This window comes from Mesoplodon densirostris, chromosome 16 (assembly GCF_025265405.1).
Source record: "Mesoplodon densirostris isolate mMesDen1 chromosome 16, mMesDen1 primary haplotype, whole genome shotgun sequence".
Lineage (NCBI taxonomy): Eukaryota > Metazoa > Chordata > Mammalia > Artiodactyla > Ziphiidae > Mesoplodon > Mesoplodon densirostris.
Window position 1 is genome coordinate 6,020,623 of NC_082676.1, and position 19,633 is coordinate 6,040,255.

Below are 19,633 nucleotides of genomic sequence, written 5' to 3' on the forward strand. Positions count from 1 at the left end.
GCTGAGTGAGGCGTGCATGCTCGGGGCTCTCTCAGGCGCCATCCTACCTGGGAGTGAAACTGAGGGACCGTTTCCTGGGCGCCGTCTGGCAGGTATGGGGACCAGCATAAGGGGCCAGCCTAAGGGACCAGAAGGGTATGCTTGGAATGTGGGACCTAGATTTGGGACCTTGAAATGGTTTTATGTCTTTTTTTTTTTTTTTTTTTTTGGCTAGTTATGGAAAGTACTACCAGCGATTTTTCACTGAAACAAATAGTTATGGCTATCCAACTGTGTGTCAGATACAGCTCTAGGCACTGGGTTCATCTCAGGATCAAGGCAAACAAAATTCCTGCCCTTGCCAACATTTGTGAAGTAGTTGAGGGCTTAAAAGCCCATTTCACTCAGCCTCTCTCTTTTAATTCTCATAACCACGCCAAGAGTTTCCTAATATGATCATGGGGATTTTGCAGGAGAGGAGAAAGTGAGGTCCACAAGCTCAGGCAGGCCTGGGTTAACATCCCAGCTCCATCACTTTGTTGGCTTGCCAGATTTAGCAAATTATAATACCGGACCCTCAGTTACAATTGAATTTCAGATAAACAGTGAATACTTTTTTTTTAAGGATAACCAGGTTCCATGCAATCTTTGGGACATACTTTTACTAAAAAATTATTTCATTATTCATCCGAAATTCGAATTTAACTAGTCGTCCAGTATTTTAACCTAGCAGCCCTGCCCTTGCAGGCTTGGTGAGCTGAGCCTTTACCCCTGCTCTCTTCTAGAGCAGAAGATAGGAATTCTGAAGCCCCGGGGACGAGTCCTGCCTCTGGGGGACAATTTCTTTGTGAGAGAGAGGACAGCGGGAAGAGGCCCTGGAGCAAGGTGGCTCTGAAGCCTGTGGAGGCAGGTCCTTCATGGATGGGGTCCTGGGGGCTTTGCCCCAGAAGAGCCACCTGACATCAGGCCCTCTCCAGAGAGCTGTTTTGTTCCCTCAGTTCCTGGTGATTTGATAGTGTTGAAACAAAACCTGCTTTCCCATCATAAATAACAAACTCCCTCTGTTCATAATGATGAGTGTCTGTGCTGAGCCCGGTGCTGAGGGCCTTCGTTATTATCAACGCAAATACTTCCTCACCGCCTACCCTGCACTAGGCAGTTGTAGTTATTGAGGTCACGTCTGTGAGCAAGGTGGACAGAGTCCTTGCCTTTAAGGGACTCACAGTCTAGGGGGAGGGGGGGATTGAGGAGAAATAGGTGAACACTTAAATAATTAAATTGGCAGGGTGACTTAAATCAACAACCCTAAGCTGTAAAAATGATTCTCCCCATTTCACAGGTGAAGAAACTGAGGCTTGGAGAGGCTGAGCAGTTTGGGCAAGATTGCATTGTGGTCGGCGACGGAGCTGGAAGGTAAACCTTGACTCCCCAGTGGAGCTCTTACCGCTAGATTATGAGGCACCACTGAGGGTCTGGCCGGGAATGCATCATAATTTTGCGGGGGTTTCTTTGGTGGTGGAATTACCCCTCCGGCCTCAGCTTTTTCATCTTTCAGATGAAGGCATTGCAGCAGGTGGGTTCTCCATGAGAAACAAATAAAAGGCCTTTGAAGGGAGAGGCTGAGTCAATGACACCATTGAGGCTTGTCTGCTGGGAGGCACCTCTCTCCTGGGACAGAAACCATCTGACCACTGATCTCTGTCTCTCGGGAGGGCAGACCCTTCTGTATCACATAGCGCTGCACTCAGCCAGGAGCCAGAGGCCTCACTAAACCTGACATGAAATGCAAGGTCCTGAGCTGGGCGGGGGCCCAGGGAGGGGATCAAAACAGTGAAGGGAACAAACCCATAATAAAGCTGGCCTTCCTGTGGGGAGAAACCGCAAGGTGCAGACTTGAAAGGGCCTCACTGGGGTTCCCACTGCGCAGACCAGAGGGGGAGGCCTTAGCCCTCCTCCCAGGCAGCTGCAGCCTTGCCCTCAGGTCTCCACCTCCACTCAGGTAACTCACAGGCACACCGTGCACCTCCTTCACATCAAAGTGAAGCCCAGCCCCGGGCTGAGAGGAAACCAGAAAAACAGATTCCACCCGTAGCAGCAGATTGCAGAGGAAACTTGCAGATACCACTTTGCAGGGCAGTCCCAGTACCAAGTTCTTTCTTCCTACTGGCCGGCTGTGTTCACACAGGGACAGGGGGTGGGGGGACTCCCCAAGTTGTGTTCAAACTGCATTCCGTTGGGAAAATGAAAAGCTTTTCCCCAAACCTTACTAGTGGGTCTTTCCTCCAAGCCCAGCCTGTCACTTAGAAACTTGTCTGAGGGCCTCCCTGGTGGCGCAGTGGTTAAGAGTCCGCCTGCCGATGCAGGGGATACGGGTTCGTGCCCCGGTCCGGGAAGATCCCATATGCCGCGGAGCGGCTGGGCCCGTGAGCCATGGCCGCTGGGCCTGCGCATCCGGAGCCTGTGCTCCGCAACGGGAGAGGCCACAACAGTGAGAGGCCCACATACCGCAAAAAGGAAAAAAAAAAAAAAAAAAAAAGAAACTTGTCTGAGGGCCAGAGCCTCCATGAGGGTTGGAAAGAGCATCGTTGAAATTAGGTGCAATTATCGTTTCCATGTCTAACGCACCAAAAGAGGGAGAGGAGGTGGGAAAGGATGGGGCGGCCCTTCCAGCAAGCCAGATGGGAGAGGATGCTGTGCCTGTTAGATTTTTTTTTAAGTGTTTTTTTTTTTTTTAAGCAAATGTGAATGAATTTTAACATACTGTAGAGTTCTTGAGAGGAAAAGAGTAGAGAAAATGCTATCATAATTTCTTTACTTCTTGGGGCTTTATAAGGTGTTTTACTTTTGTACGTGTTTTTTTAACTTTTAAAAAATTATAAGAATGACACATACTTCCATAAAATATTTACGTAATTCAGAAGGTATGAAGTAAAAATGAAAGAAACTCTCGCCCAGCTGCAGCCACGCACTACCCCACCTCCATTTGTCCTGCTTGGGACTCTGATCCTTCTGAGCCTGGAATTAGTCCTTCTTGCCCTGAGGGCCTTTGCACTTGCTCTTCCCTTAACAGCTTGGAATGCTTTGTCCTTCTTTCTCTCCCACCTCTTCGCCCTCCCTCCCTAAATCCAACCTGGCTAATTCTCCTATGTCCTTCAGATCTGGTCTGGACCTCTCCTTGCACTGCCCCTAAGTATGGACCCCTGTTTTCCCCTTGTCTCAACATGCCCTCCTTTCTCTTCCCAGGAGAGCAGGGGCTGTGCTCAGGCAGTGGCCCCAGTTCCCCTGTGCCTGGCACATGGAAGGTACTTACTCAGTTGTGTTTGTTGAATGAATGAATGACTCTCTGTGGGATTATCTCTCTGTAATCTCTTTGTAGTATTTCATCCCAGTCATCTTTCTGCAGATGCCTGAATAAGCATACTTTTTTATATGAATAGACCCTACTCTGCATTCTTCTGGTATTGCTGCCACTGGTCATAATAGTCACTGCAGTTTTCTGACAGTCATACACTGGGCCAAGTGCTCCACATGCAAAATCTCACTTACTCCCTCCCATTTTACAGGAGAGAAAGTTGAGGCTCCGAGAAGTATATTTACTGGGTTTCCTAGAGATGCAAATGACAAAGCACGGACAGGAATAGTTTCTCTCCTCTCAGCCACTCTATGATATTGCCTCCAAGTCAAGGTAATTTAGTACTGATGAATGAATTCACCCATTTTTCATAGCCAGGAATTATATGCCTGAATGTATGATGTAACGCAGAGCAATAAAGAAAGTTAAACTGAATTTTAGTAAGAGCACCAAACTGTTTGTAAGCTAGTAGGTCATCTGACTGATGAAGTCATGTCTGTTTGTCTTTAGGGAGAGGTATGTAATCCACTACCACAGACCCAACAGCAGCTGCCATGATTGGTCAATCACGGCCAAACAGCCAAACTTTCTCCATCTATATCCTCCCCTTCCCCCACCTCATTCCAGATTACTTAGAAACAAACCCCAGGCATCATATTATTTCTTCCACAAGTATGTGAACAAATATCTCTAAAAAATAAGGATTCTTTAAAACATAACCATGATCCCATTATCATACCAAAACTTGCATTCACAGTCATCCTTTAATATCACTGACTATCCCATCACCGTTGAAATTTCCCCAGCCATTTCATGAGTTGTTTTCACAGTTTGTTCTTCTCATAATGCAAGCAAGGTGCATCCATACATGGCTGTTGGTTGATGTGTCTCTTTTTTTTTTTTTTTTTTTTTTTTTGTGGTATGCGGGCCTCTCACTGTTGTGGCCTCCCCCGTTGCGGAGCACAGGCTCCGGACGCGCAGGCTCAGCGGCCATGGCTCACGGGCCCAGCCGCTCCGCGGCATATGGGATCCTCCCAGACCGGGGCACGAACCCGTATCCCCTGCATCGGCAGGCGGACTCTCAACCACTTGCGCCACCAGGGAGGCCCGGTTGATGTGTCTCTTAAGACTCCTTAATTCCACAGGATTCCCTCTTTTCCTTCCTTGCAGTTTATTTGTTGGAGACAGCTAGTCATTTGTCCCAGAGAGCTTTGTGCAATTGAGAGTTTGTGGGTTGCATCCCTCTGGTGTCATTTAACATGTTTTTCTATCCCTGGTAGTTCCTGTAAATTGGTGGTTAGACTTGGGGACTTGACTGTTTCTGGTTTTATTTTTTATTTTTTTTGTGGTACGCGAGCCTCTCACTGTTGTGGCCTCTCCCGTTGCAGAGCACAGGCTCCAGACACGCAGGCCCAGCAGCCATGGCTCACGGGCCCAGCTGCTCCACGGCATGTGGGATCTTCCCGGACCAGGGCATGAACCTCTGTCCCCTGCATCGGCAGGCGGACTCTCAACCACTGCGCCACCAGGGAAGCCCGTGATTTTTTTTTTATAAAAATATTTAATAGGTGGTTGGAAATATTTAGGGCGTCCAGTCTAACCTCCCAGGGCCACTGTGGCGGGGGCTTCCAGGTCGAGACATTCCAAGCAAGCCTGAGCCTCTCATTAACAGAAGGAGAAGCCAAGCTCAGGAGGCTTAGTTGTGCGCAGCAAAATCCTTGCAAAGTTCAAAATCCCTTCACAGAAGACCACCCCAGAGGAGGAAATCTGGGGAGAGCTTTAGAAGCTGCAAGTTCCTTCCAGTGCATAGAGGTATCCTGTGGATTTGCCAGGAAGGTTCCTCAAGCCGGCTCTCTCTCTGCCTGCTGGTGCTCAGGGTGGCCCCAGCCCAGGCTGACTCACCCTCTCTGCCTTGTATTTCCTTCCTCCTCACACCCCAAGTGGACTTCTCATCACTTTCCTCCACCCACCCCCTGTTGTCGGAACTGCTGAAGCTGTGACCTAGAGACACCCCACCACTGCTTTCCATTCCCGTTCCAATGTCTAGTCCCTGCTTTATTTGGAAAATCAGCCGACACTAAGCAGAGACTTGCTTTCATTTAAGAAGACTTGAAAAATTTTAAAGTAATCCTTGTCTTCCTCTTCTGCTGTTTTTTTCCTTCTTGTATTGTGTGTTTTCCGTTTTAAAGACCTCTTGGCAACCAATTTTGAAAGAAAGAGACCTTTTACAAAAGACCAGAAGGCATGTTCCATGCCCACAGCCACGGTGATAAAACTGATAAAACTCCTCAGGTGTTTTCCCCTCCAATCGCCAGTCTTGACCGTGCCCAGGCACATGCCAGGAGGGCTTCCCAATTTACCTGTTGACAGGTTCATGATTCATCCAGCACTCAGAGACGAGTGGCTGCCGGGTACCCAGGCTCTTCCTGGCACCAGAGATTCAACGAACAAGGTCACCAGGCGTCCGCACACACGTTGCTGGTATTTTGGTGGGGAGAGCAGGTTATAAGGAAAAAACTAAATACATATCATAAATTAAATAATGGTGGGTTACAGGGAAAACAAATCCGAGTATTAGGGGAGTGAGTGACTGGGTAGAAAACAGCAAAGAAGGTGGACAGAGAAAACCTGAATAATGAGGAGGAAGGGCGGAGGGAAGGACACATGCAAAGAGCCTGAGGAGGGCCGCGCTTGGAGAGTTAGAAGGTCAGAGGGCAGGCCCCCGATGCTGCGGGGTGTGGGTACCGGAAGGTGGTAGGTGAGGAGGTGGGCAAGGCCAGCCCATCAGGAGCTTCTCAGCCACAGTGAGGAATTGGGACTTTCTTCTAAGGTAGCAGTTCCGACCTGGGCAGTTTGTCCCTGTCAGCATCTGGCAATGTTGGGAGATATTTTTGGCTGTCAAACTTAAGGAGAAGATGCTATTGACATCTAGCAGGGAGAGGCCAGGGATGCTGTGAAGCCCCCTACAAGGCACAGGGCAGCCTCCCCGGCACAGAGTGAGCCAGTCCCAAAGGTTAACGGTGCCGCGGTTGAGAAACCCTGGTGCACAGGCAGCAGGAGGCCCCTGGGGGGCTGGGAAAGGAATTGCACTTGCTCAGGAGGGAAGTGCTCCTGGACCAGGGTGCCGGCCTTGAAGCTGGAGAGAAGGCAGATATTTCGGGATTCTTTTTTTTTTTTTTTTTTTGCGGTACGCAGGCCTCTCACTGCTGTGGCCTCTCCCGTTGCGGAGCACAGGCTCCGGACGTGCAGGCTCAGCGGCCACGGCTCACGGGCCCAGCCGCTCCACGGCATGTGGGATCTTCCCGGACTGGGGCACGAACCCGCGTTCCCTGCATTGGCAGGTGGACTCTCAACCACTGCGCCACCAGGGAAGCCCGCTCCATCCCTTTTTATGGCCAAATAGTATTCCACTGTATGGACATACCACATTTAATATATTCATTTATTAGTTGAGGGACTTACATCATTTCCACTTTTATGACTAATGCTGCTGTGAACATTCCTGTGGATGAACCTTGTGTGGGTGTGTGTTTTCCTTTCTTTTGGGTGTGTACGTGGGAGTGAAATGGCTGGGTCGTGTGGTAGCTCTGTTTAGCATTGGCAGAAGAGAGTGTGTGGATGCTGTCATTTTGTCTTCTCTGCTGTTTTCCTTCCTCCTCCTGCCCCTCCTACCCTTCCCACCCTGTCCACCATCTAGGGCGTGGGTCAGAACTTTGCCACTCCCCAGCTGTGTGTGGCCTTGAGCAAGTAATTTACACTTCTCTGAGCCTCCATGTTCTCATCTGTAAAATGGAGATACAGATGAAATGAGATTATTTATGTAACGTCCTTACTCTCATGTCTGGCCATCAACTGCAGCCATACTCTTGCTAGCAGCATCTGTGAGTGTGCTGGTAAGATCGTATCAGTATAAGCATTATATATTGGTAGATGTGATTGCAAACAGTGTCATTACCAGGAGTCCTGTGCTTGCCTCCCAGGAGGAATAGGACAGGCTCCTCCTCTTCACTTCCACTAGATTCTGCCAAATGAATCTCTAAGTGATTGCGTTGCCATGCAGTCTCAGTGGAAGCCCCTGTCACACACATCCTTGCCAACCCTTGATCATGTCAGCATTCTTTACTTTTTGCCTATCTGAGGGTAGGAAGCCATGCCACCTTAGGGTGTTAATGTGGGTGCCAGTCACCTTACCTGGACTCCTTCATTTAGCACCTACAGACACCCTGTGAGGCAGGTACGAAAATTCTCCCTGTGCCGCAGATGAAGGGGGGGCCGGCCCTTATGACATGGAGGCAGGCAGTCTGGCTCTGCCGCCTGGGCTCTCAGCTGTAGCTTCACTCGGCTTCCCGTGGAGCCAGGACTGGCAGGCGAACATGAGAATGACCTCGGGGTGACTACTTAAGACCACTAAGAAATTTAAGAAACATGCTCTTCCTTTCATTCAACAAACATTTATTGAGCATCTACTCTGTGCCAGATGCTGCAAACAAAGTAAAGTCCCTGTCCCCAGGGCTTAGAGTCCAGCGGGGGAGACAGCAAATAAATCTGTAAGAGCACTTCAGCTCTAGGGAGAAAAACGAAGCAGGGTTAAGAGGCTGCCGAGTGACGGGGGCGATGACTCTGATGGGAGGTGGGGAAGGCTGCTGAAGGAGGTGGCGTTTGTACGGGGACCTGAATGAAGTGAGGGGCGGGCCACGTGGCACCTGCAGGGAGAGCTTTCTTGGAGGGGCGGGGGCTTGGTTGGGATGTGTGAGGAACAAGGAAGCTGTGGTCAGCAGAATTCTAAAGGCAGCCCCCCAAGATTCCAGCCTGTGGTCATTCAACCAAACACGAATCCAGCTACTGCTGTAAAGGGACTCCACATTGGTAATTAAAGTCCCAAGTCAGTTAACCTTGAGATGCAGAGATGAGCCAGGTGGGTCAGGTCTGATCAGTTGAGCCCTTTAAGAGCAGAGAGCTCTCTCTGGCTCTGGCAGGGAAGTCAAGGGGGACTGAAGCACAGGAAAGATGCCATGTGCTGTTGCTTGCTGAAGGTGGAGGGAGGCACGTGCAAGGTGGCCTCTAGGACCTGAGAGCTGCCCCCAGCTGAAAACTGTGAAGGAGGTGGGGACTGCAGTCCTACAACCACAGGAACGGAGTTCTGACAGTTACCGGCAGGAGCTCAGAGGAGAACCCTCAGCTCCAGACAAGAGCACAGCTGGCCAACACCTTGACTTCTGCCTGGGTGAAGGGCCCAGTCAGACCTGCTGGACTTCCAGCCTCCAGAACTGTGAGCTAATACGTTGGTGTTATTCTAAGCTGCTCACTTTGGGGGTGATTTGTTACACAGCAGAGAAAATGGATACAGAGGCCGTGTGGCTGGAACGGAGGACGGGGGTGGGGCGAAAGAGGAGATGGGGCCCGACAGGTAACGACGGGCCAGATGCCACAGGGCTGTGTAGGTGGTGGTGAGGACTTTGGCATCTGTGCTGAGGGATACAGAGAACCACCACAAGCATGAAGCTCTCAGCCCTCCTCGCCCGCTGCTCCCACGCTTGTCTCCTCTCATTTTCCATCCTGCCCAGTGTTCCTTCCACCACCACACCCCAGTTCCTGATGTCCTTCTACCGATGTGTGAATCATTTGGGGCGCTATTGATTGGGAGTGACAGGAAAGCAACACAAACTACCTAACCCCCAAGTCCAGGGACTTCAGGCTTAGCTGGATGCAGGAGCTCAAATACTATTGAATACTTTCAGAAATCTGCATCTTTCCATCCCTCCGCTTTGCTTTCTTTTGCTGTCTCCATTCTCAGGCAGGCTCTTCCCACGTGGTGGCTGACACGGTTAGCAGCAGCTGTGAGCTCACATCCTGCCGTGTTATCCCACACAGAGTGATCCCATCTTTCCTGCATGGTTCCCTAGGAGTCCTGGGATGATAGCATTGGCCCAGCTTGGGTCACATGACCACCGCAGAGCCAGTCACAAAGGCCGGGGGTGGGTGGGTACAAGAAATTCAGTGGTCAGGCCTCTGCCACGTACCTGTTCTAGGACGTGGAGCACAGGGGAGGGGAGGGGAGCACGGGGATGCAGGCCTGAACTGAGAAAGGGAGGGAGAGTCCTTTGGGGTCCTTTAGGTGCTGGCTGGGGTGCTGTGAGCAGCAGAAAAGGGTCTGGATGCTGGGGGGCAAAGCCAGCAGATGTCCACTAGAGCAGCCAGCTCCGTCCATGCCTCTGGGTGCCGTGGGCACTGTGGGCGCCTGCAGCAAGGATGCAGCTTCCGCATGGAGATTCCAGAACCTCGCACGTGCTCTGCTCAGATCACAGGGCGCTCGTGCCTCCCCTCATCATCTCTGCATCCTGTTAGGTCTTGGCGCAGGTATTGGGAGTCGTAGGAAAACCACAGAACCCTGCCTCTGCCCCGGTTGTTCACGGGAGAAATAACCAGAGAAAGAAACTCAGCTGAGCAGAGGCTTGGACCAACGGAGCAGCCCTGGGAGGCTCATGCCATAGAGAGGCACTGTCACAAACAGACAGGCACTGAGAGGAGCAACTCAGAAAGTCCGTCCAAGCCCCAAACAGATGAGGACCCACAGCCAAACGTGAGGCCAGCTGGAAGGTCCCTAGCCAGGGAGGAGGAGAGCCCCTGGGCCGGGGGAGGGTCCAACAGGACGCTCCAACCCATTGCCTGCGTGGAGGGTCGGGATGGGCACCAAGGGCTGCATCTTCTCCTTGTGACTTTTTTTTTTTTTAATTTACTTATTTATTTTTGGCCGCATTGGGTCTTCGTTGCTTCACGCAGGCTTTCTCTACTTGCGGCGAGCGGGGGCTACTCTCCGTTGTAGTGCGCGGGCTTCTCATTGCGGTGGCTTCTCTTGTGGAGCACAGGCTCTAGGTGCGCGGGCTTCAGTAGTTGTGGCACACAGGCTCGGTAGTTGTGGCTCACGGGCTTAGTTGCCCCGCGGCACGTGGGATCTTCCCGGACCAGGGCTCGAACCTGTGTCCCCTACATTGGCAGGCAGATTCTTAACCACTGCACCACCAGGGAGGCCCTCTTTGTGACTTTTGAAAGGCAGGATTGGAAACAGGTCCGGGAGGACAGGTGTGCTGGTTGGTTTGGAGAGCCTCCCCTTCCCAGACACCAGTAATCATTGTGCTTGGCCTTACAGTGACCTCAAGGACGTCACCAGGCCCCCTCTCCCCTTCCACACGGACCCTGCTGGGGCTGGTCCAGCCACACCAGCCTCTGTGCTGTTCCTGAAACCCACCAGTCCACTCCTGTCTCCGGGCCTTTGCACCTGCTGTTCCCACTGCCTGCAGCACTCCCCACACATCACACATCGTCCTGCGGCTTGCTTCTAGGCTTCTGCTCCTAGGCTTCTGCTCAAGTGCCCCCTTAAGGACTTTTAGATCAGGCTCAGTTTGCTGCAGTAACAAACAGGCCCCAGTTCTCCAAGTTCAGGCACAGCCAATGCTCATCTCTCACACACACTGCATGTCTGGTGTCATCCTTTGGGGGCTCTGGTGGTCACTCAGAGGCCCAGGCTGACTGAGGCTCCGTCTCTACTTATATTTTCACGGTCACAGTGGCCACAGGACGGGAGTGTGGAGAATCACACAGTGGCCCTGCAGTCCCACCGGGTAGTGACACCTATCACTTCCATTCACGTTTCGTGGCCAAAGCCGGTCACAAGTATCCAGAAGGAGAACCAAAAGCTTTCGGTGAACAGCGCAGTGTTACCCCTTTTCTTAATCACCCTACATCTGCTCACCCCACCCTGCCTTAATGCCCTTCCCTGCACTGCTCCCTATCTGACATTATATTATATTTAGTTGTTTGCGTCTTCCCCTAGAATCTAAGCTCCGTAAGGGCAGGGTTTGTCTGGTTTTGTTCACTGCTGTACCTGCAGCACTTAGAACACTGACTGGTAAACAAAAGGTTCTCAAATAAATGTTATTTAAGTGGATCAGTAGTAACACAAATTGTTAATGGCTAAGGTGCTTACCGTGTGCCTGGCACTGTTCATGCATTAACTCATGCGATCCTCATTTCAGTCCTATGGGGGATGTAGGTCTATGATGACTGCCAGTTTCCATACAAGAAACTGAAGCTCAGAGAGGTTGAGACACTTGCCGAAGGTCACACAGACAGTTGGTGGGCAGAGCCAGCCTCTTGATCTGAGACGTCCTGCTGGGCCCAGCTGCTTATGACCAGGGAGCAGGGTCACAACATCCAGGCACAGCAACTCAGTGTCCATCACATGCGGGGACGGGGACTGGGCGCACGTGCAGAAGATAGAGTGACAATGGCTAAAAGGAAATAAAAGTATCACGGATTAGTGGGTACCAGGGAGGCACATCTTATTTCATGCTCAAAAAAATCACAAGAGCAAGTGTTCAAATCCCCACTGAGCAGAGGGGGAAACTGAGGCGGTGCTAGGACTTTCCAGGGTGCTGCTACGCTCGAAGGGACGGTGGGACTTTGGCCCCAGTCATCCAGACGTGGAGGCTGGAGACCTCACGGCTGTCCCGCTTCCCAGCCGACCTGTGCAACCAGGACATCGAGAAAGATGCGTTTATTTCCACCTGCAGCCCCTCAGCAGTCAGCTGGACCAGCTTTCCTCACCCGACTTTGCGAAGCCCCGTGATAGAGGTCTAATGCAGGACGTTGCCTTATTGCTTTGCAGGGGCAGTTCTGTCTTTCCAGCTCAGAGAAGTAGAGTAATTTTCACGTTTTCTTCCCACACATGCTTGTACTTCTGCCTCCATCGGTGCCTCACCTCACCTTGGGCTCCATCCCCCACCCCCCACCCCTTCCTTACCCTCTGTCACACCTGTGTGGCCGCATGGTTGCAATAATCATACGGCTGAAGTGCATGCAGGGTTTCGGTCCCTAGCCTCACCCCTTACTGGCCCTCTGACTCTGAGCATGTTTCTTAGCCTCTCTGAGCCTCAGTTTGCTCATCTGTCACGGGGTAACCATCATACCTGTCTCAGAGGGTTGTGAGGATAAAATGCGTTCACACTATTAGGACACACACAGTAAGTGCTCAATAAATGGAAGCAATCGTTACTTCGAAGGCCTCTGGTGGTATCAGATTTCTCTGCTAAAACATTCGGTGTCTATAAAAATCGGCAGTGTTTTTCATTGCCTCACTGTTTGGAAATGCAGAAAACTTGCAAACCCTCAGATATTCTCCACTGCAAGATTGAGGCAATGCTTTCCATATACACAGTGGAAAACTCTATAAGCCGATAACAGGAACAAAGTGTGTACTGCCTGGCTACCCGTTGGGTGAAAAGGCTGGCTGTGTCACATGATCCCACTTGAGTACATTATATTTTGGGGGACTTCATCTTCTGTATTCTATATGTCTGAAATGTTTGAACCATTTTATAAGATAGGGATTATTTTGTCTTTAGGAAAAAGGGAAAGAGACATGAGTCTCGTGTAATCACAGTCAGCAAGGATCTTTGTATTTCTGTGACTTGGTCTCCTTCCTTCCCAGACTTGGCTTCAAAGAGTTTTGGGTTCTTAAAGCAGAAATCCTTGTTCCTGGTGCTTTTTGGAACTTGTTTTGCTGCTGAATATGGAGTAACTGGGTCTTGTCGGTTTGATTACCATCCGCCATGAGGGCATCGCTCATTTCTCTTCACTTGTCCTGTGCCGGTGCTCAGCCCACCTGTCTTTAAACAAAGTTTGGTGCTACCTTATTTGGTGGCTTTTCTTTTTTTTTCTTTTTTTTTTTTTTGCGGTACGCAGGCCTCTCACTGTTGTGGCCTCTCCCGTTGCGGAGCACAGGCTCCAGACACGCAGGCTCAGCGGCCATGGCTCACGGGCCCAGCCACTCCACAGCATGTGGGATCTTCCCAGACCGGGGCACGAACCCGTGTCCCCTGCATCGGCAGGCGGACTCTCAACCACTGCGCCACCAGGGAAGCCCTCACATAGAATATTATACGCAGACCTGGCCGCCTACTCGGTTTCTCGTCTAAGATCCTTTTCACTCCAGTGTGGGTTTTTGAAATATAACTAAGAAAATATTGATGAAACCTTTACAGGGAAAATTATAAAACGTTATTTAAGGTCATGAAAGAAGACCAGAATAAATGGAGACATATGCCATATTTGTGGATGTAAGACTCAGTATTATAAAAAGAAGAATGTGTCCAAATTAACCTAGATCCCATGAAATTCCAATCATTCTTTTTGGAATTTGCATTCTCAATGGACTTAACAAATCAATTCTAAAACTTGTATGGAGAAACAAGGGGCAAGAATAATTTAGATGAATTGGAAGAAGAAGTTAGGCCGATTTAACTTACCAGACATAAGACTTGTTACAAAGCTCTAGTTATTGAGAGAAGCTGATGTTGAAACAGTGATGGCTAAGTAGATGAGTGAAAGACTTGTTCCATGACTTGTTCCATGAGTGGAGACTTGTTCCATGACTCAGGTGACCTTGAAGATAAGGGTAAAGGATGTGCTACTTTAAAAAATAGTGCTGTGAGAACCATTTTTCTACGTTAAATTTTTTTTTTGATTCCTACTGTGTATCATACTCAAAATTCACTTCAAAGTGGTTTAAAGACCTATGTGTGGGAATTCCCTGCGGTCCAGTGGTTAAGACTTCCAATGCAGGGGGTGCGGGTGTGATCCCTGGTCAGGGAGCTAAGCTCCCACATGCCTTGGGGCTAAAAAACCAAAACATAAAACAGAAGCAATATTGTAAGAGATTCAATAAAGACTTTAAAAGTGGTCCACATCAAAAAAAAAAAAAAAAAGACCTGTGTATGAAAAACAAAACTTCAAAAAAGAAAGCACATGACTTTGGGTAGGGAAGGATTTCTTTAGTGCTGTAGGTCGGAAAGGTCAGGAAGACTAGTGGCCAGGCTGTGGGTCTGGAGTCACCACCTGCCAGCAATGTGATGTCAGACACGCAGCTTCATCTTTCTTCACCTTGACTCTCCTCGTCAAGGATGGGTGAACATTTGAGAAGACACTATCAACTGTCTCCCTCCCTCAAGTCCTTCTCCTTGCTGGCAAAGCCCACCTCCCACCATGGGAGATGAGCAGTCGGGCTAATTCCTTGCTAGTGAACGGTGGGGCTAGGTGGAGGGTTCTGCCCCAGTCCTGGCGGATGACACCCGACGGCCTGCGTGCCTTCGGTTTAGGGCAAAGGCTTCCCTTCCTAGTAGAGATGGACAGGACAAATGCCGCTCGTCAGATTGTTGTCACATCTGCGTGGGACACCTGGAGCCGCAGCAGCATTCCGTGACCATGAGGGAAGAAGCCAGTCTACAGTTGGTGGGGGAGCAAGAAGATGGAAAGAGCCTGGTCCTTGGAGAGTTCACAGGGACACCAATCCCGCCTGGTACAGCCTGCCAGCAGACATGGAGTGCTGGGAGAAAACCCACTTTCCCCCTTGTTGATCCGCTTTGAATCGGCTGACCTGTGACCTGCTATCAGAAGTGTTCTGACTAACGCAACAATGGTCCCAGTGTCATAGGTTTGCTGGGAAAATTAGTGAGGTAACGATGTTTGTAAAACACTTAGCACGGTCCCTGGTGCCTGAGAGCACTGGACAAAGGGCAGCCCTACAGCCACTGGAGCACAGAAGCCCTTCACTGTGGCAACCGCAGTTAAGCTAACAGGGCCTCAGAGGCACTCATGGAGCACATACAACGTTTAAAGCTCTGGTGAGTGTTGGATGAGCATGATCTCACCGAGTCCTCCTAAAGATCATCTGCGGGTGGTGCTATTATTATGTTCATTTTACAGATCAGGAAACTGAGGCTCAGAGAGGCCTCAGGGCCTCAACTGAGGCTGAGTCTCCCAGCAAGAAAGTGGTGGGGCTGGGACTTGAATCCAGGCCTGTCTCCCAAACTCCGGAGCTTGTCCACAGTGCTGGACCGGTTGTCCTGGGACAGGAGCCCTGCTGGTTCCCGTCCCATGTGGAAGCACTTTTGTGCGATCAACAAACCCTGCAGAATGAAGTGCCCTTCGGCTCCTGCAGATCCCGGCTCAGGGCCTCCGGTCCTTTCTCTTCCCCTGCCTGTGTTATGGCTGGTCCTGACGTGCTCCCCAGAGAGGCAGGGAAGAGCCAAAAATGCCTGGCTCAGACGCCTCCTAATAGAATTAGAATGTTCTTGTCAAGATGGATTTCTTCTGCGGATGGCCAAGCAAGCCAGTACTCAGCTGCCAGAGGCAAAGGACAAACACGATGTGTCACCACAGCTGACACTTTGTCTGCCAGGCTGGGCCTGTGAGAAGAGGGGCCTGTTATTTGCACTCCAGATCCAACTTGACTGGGGGAGTTTTGATAATTTTGATAACTTTGGGCTTTCCTCCCATGTTTCTGTCATTTCTCCCCTCCTTCTGAGGCCACTCTCCATGTCAGCTTGCAAGAGCTCCGTTGCTGGGACATGGCATGATGTGGTGACCCCTACCCCCTTTGGAGGTCTGATCAGCCCAAGACAGGGACAGCGAGGTGCTGATCTGGGGTAGGAGCCCCCCGTGGTCTTCCTTGACTATCTGAACATCACCTCCTTCATGGAATTCCACAGACCGTGGGGAACCCTGGGTCAGAAACTGCTGTTTCTGTTGGCTTTGAATTCCGCCCCTGGCTCTCTTCAAGGATTTCTTGGCCGGCTTCAACCTGGACCCTGCACAGCGGATTCCCTCCGGAGCACAGGACTGCATGCTAATGAGGTCACCACCGAGCCCCCGGGGGGCTTCAGGGGCGAGAGCAGCTGGGAGGCTGAAGCCTGCAGATCACAGCCTCCTCGGGGACGCCGCTTGTGCGGCCCAAGACTTGGCGTCGGAGGACAATTGCACACAGACCTGAGTTCTATTTCTCCTTGTCCAGTGTTCTGCAAATCTACCCAGCCCGTTTTGCATGATTTGCACCCAGGAAAGCCGGCCATACTGTCCTGTACCTGTGAATCCCCATCTCCACTAGCCTCTCACTCGTCCAGCTGCTGCAACTCAGGGTTTAGCATCTACATTTTATTTACCCCGTTGAAATTCCATTCCGGTGTTCTTGGTTCTTATGTACTGGTCACAGATGAAGGATGTCCTAATTGAGACTGTGCTGAGCTTTTGGCCACTCACTCAAAAGAAGGCAAAATACAGGATTCGGGAGGCCCCTTCCCAGGTCAGCTAAGCCGGCAGGGGACGCGTGCGTGGATGCCATCTGCTGGGGGCTGCCTGGTCCTGTCTTCACACTGTGCCGTGGGCTCTGAAAGCCGGGGCAGGCAGGGGTGTGTGTGTAACGAGTCCACCCCCAGGTCGACCTCATCAACCATCCCTCTCTGTTGCCATTTCAAAACCCCTGGTATAACTTTCACTGCTATGTGGTGGCATTTACTTTGACCAAAGCATGACAGAGTCACAAATACATCCCCTCTGGGACTTTTCTCACTGCCCCTCTGGTTCTAAAATTCCACATTTTCAGACAAACTATAAATTGTTTCCCTTTCAGCTCCTGTCTATCTCTTTCCCTTTGGGCTGCTTCACATCCCCTCTGATATTATACTATATCTGATACTCTAGCTGACTCTAAGGCCACTGCCTGTCCCCTCCCATGGGAATGGAAGCATCAGGAGGTCAGGGGCCTTGCAAGTCTCCATTCTCTGTGTCTAGAATAGTACCCTGGGCATGGCATGAGCTCAACCGGTATTTCATGACCAATTGCTTTAATCCATTCACTAAATACTGACTAGTGGATGTCCCACAATGTGTGTGGAGTCCTGGGGAGGGCATGAATAACAATCAGATGTACAGTTTATGGACAGCTGGGTGCAGATGCTGTGCCATGTGTGTGTTTCACATCCATCATCGTGTTGAACCAGGGAGCAGTGGGGCTGGTGGTCAGAAAGCTGGGCTCCACTGTCCAAATGCCTGGGTTCAGTTCTGGCCCTAGCACTTGCTAGGTCTGTGACCTCAGGCCCCCCACTGCGTCAGTTTCCTCATCTGTAAATCCCTCTTATCTGGGGATGCCACTAGTACCTGTCTCATTGGGATGTTGCCCAGATTAGATGAGGTCATGCCTGTAACACACTTAGAAGCATGCCCTGCACGGGATACGGGCTCAGCAGAGGCAGCTGTCACTCATCCTTACAGCAGCCCTACTAAGCAGGCACCACTAGGATCCCCATTTAGCAGAATAGGAAACTAAGCCAGCTTGTTAGCAGACAAAGCCAAACGAGACCCACCCTGCCCCTCAAGGGTTTGCAGTGTAGGGTAGAGGAGGAGACAACGGTACAAAAAACTCTGCTATGCATTGCACTGCGCTTAAAAAAGTCAAATGCAGACAGTGTACTTCATTTTCACCACTCAGTTCCCAATCCTTACAGAGGGACTGGCTCCAGAGGCTACACCCAGCTCACAAAACTATATTACATGACTTCCAGAATGCCTTGGACTGATCTGTGTCATTTCGAGAGAATCCCAGTTATGCAAGGACGCTTGGGGTGTGACCTCAGCATCACGTGATGGTAAGCATCTGACACAAGCAGCAGGATGCTTGAAGAGTGCTCTGTGAATGGAAATGTCTCCAGTAATGATACCACAGCCCAGGAGCATCCCCAGTGATGGTTTAAGGTGGGCATACTGTTCCAGTTCGTTCACAGGCTAAATTCAGTTATGGGTTTCCTAGCATCTCTAGCTAATGTCCATTCATACACAGACTGTTCCATTTCTTCTGTAAGAGTGCTGAGCCTGGGGACTGAGAGGACTGGCAGCAGAGTCCCCACGTGCTTCCTATTCCTTAAGTGGAGGTGAAATGCTCCATGCAAGGCGAGGCTGTTTGCTACACCCTCACCTAAGAGAAGCTCCAGGCCCTGCATAGCAGGCTGGAACCTGCCTTAGACTAAGGCCCAAGATGGGTAGTCATTACCCGGCCCTGGGCTTTGAATCTTGCCGATGGTGGTATTTATATTCTTAAAACCTGGCTGAGCAGGCAGGCGTTTCACTGGGGTGCGTCTCGTTTGAAGAGTTAAGTCATCAGCTAACAGTGTCTGCAGATGATTTCATGGAGACCACCCGGGAGATGGGCAGGGGCTTGGTCTCCTCTTTAGTCCTCAAGGTCACCTATGGCAATGGGCATTCATGGGCCAAGGACTGGGGAGAGGAGGTAAGGGTTAATAATAGCCGTCAATGTGGATGAGTACTTCCTATGGGCCATACGGTGCGCACGGCGTATTTGTAAGACTCATGAACAGGAAGTATTATCCCCGTTTTACAGAAAAGCAAAGCAAGTCTCAGAGAGGTTAAATAATCTCAGCAGAGGTTACTTGGTGCTTGATCTCTGATGTCTGGGGTGGATGATTCCAAGTTCCACACTCAGCCTTAATTGGTCCTTAATTCATCCTCTTAGGAAAGCAGGAAAGAAGACAGTCTCTGAGAAGGGGAAGCGGGAGAAGAAATGAGGGCACAGGAGGATCAGGGGGAGAAAGGGGTTCAGGTGTAAAGGAGTGAGGTTGGGTGGCCTTGATGATTTGCCCCAAGCCTCCCAGAGGAGCCCGAGCCTGTCGGGCAGGAGTGTCCGCTGGCAGCCGGCGACGGAACTCCCAGGGCAAATGACGGAGGTGTGGCACTGAAGCAACTTCAAAAGCCATCCTGTGTGTTCTGCCTCAGGATCAGCAGGACTTTCTAGGTTGCAAGTGACAGAAAACCTCATCAAACCAGCTTAACCGAAAAATAAATATCAGCTCACGTAACATAAAAGTGCAGTCGATAGCTTCAGGCAAGGCTGTGTCCGGGTGCTCCAACAATGCTTCTCTCTATGTTGTCTCCTTTTCTAGGCAGATGGTCTCTAAGAAAGACGGTGGTCAGCAGCCCCAGGCTTAGATCCGGTGCTCTCAGCAACTCCGGTGGAAAGAAGTGCATCTCACAAGAGTTCCAACAGGAACTTTAGCACTGAGTGGCCTTGACGCTGACTAACCTAGCCTGGGTCCATTTATGGCAAGCTCGGGATGGGCCAATCCGTTCCAAGTGCCTTACTTGTTCTAGCCCACTGCATTCTCCTGGACTCAGTGAGGTAAGTGTTGTTCTTACTCCCATTTTACAGAAGGGGAGAAAGAGGCTTAGAGAGACTAAGGAAGGACCTTGCCCTTGATCACCGAGCTAGAGCTGCAGAGCTGGGATCTGTAAGCTCCAGAGGAGACCACACGCAGCGTATGTGACGCGCTGCCCATCGGCTGCATCTCCCATGTGTCCCCTCAGTGCTCATGCTCCTTGTGGCTGAAGACGAGGAACTTTCATACAACATGCGCCCTAAGGCCAGGCCCCTAGTGAGTTGGGGCTCTCTGGACAACGTAG

The 19,633-nt window shown here is 50.7% G+C and overlaps 1 long non-coding RNA gene across 1 annotated transcript; it reads left to right on the plus strand.

Annotated features, from left to right (window-relative positions):
• The first annotated feature begins 17 nt into the window (after positions 1-17).
• LOC132477037 (uncharacterized) lies at positions 18-19,346 on the plus strand. Its single transcript, XR_009530175.1, has 3 exons — positions 18-92; positions 1,319-1,392; positions 19,117-19,346. It is a non-coding gene; the product is annotated as an uncharacterized LOC132477037 (long non-coding RNA).
• Positions 19,347-19,633: the final 287 nt, after the last annotated feature.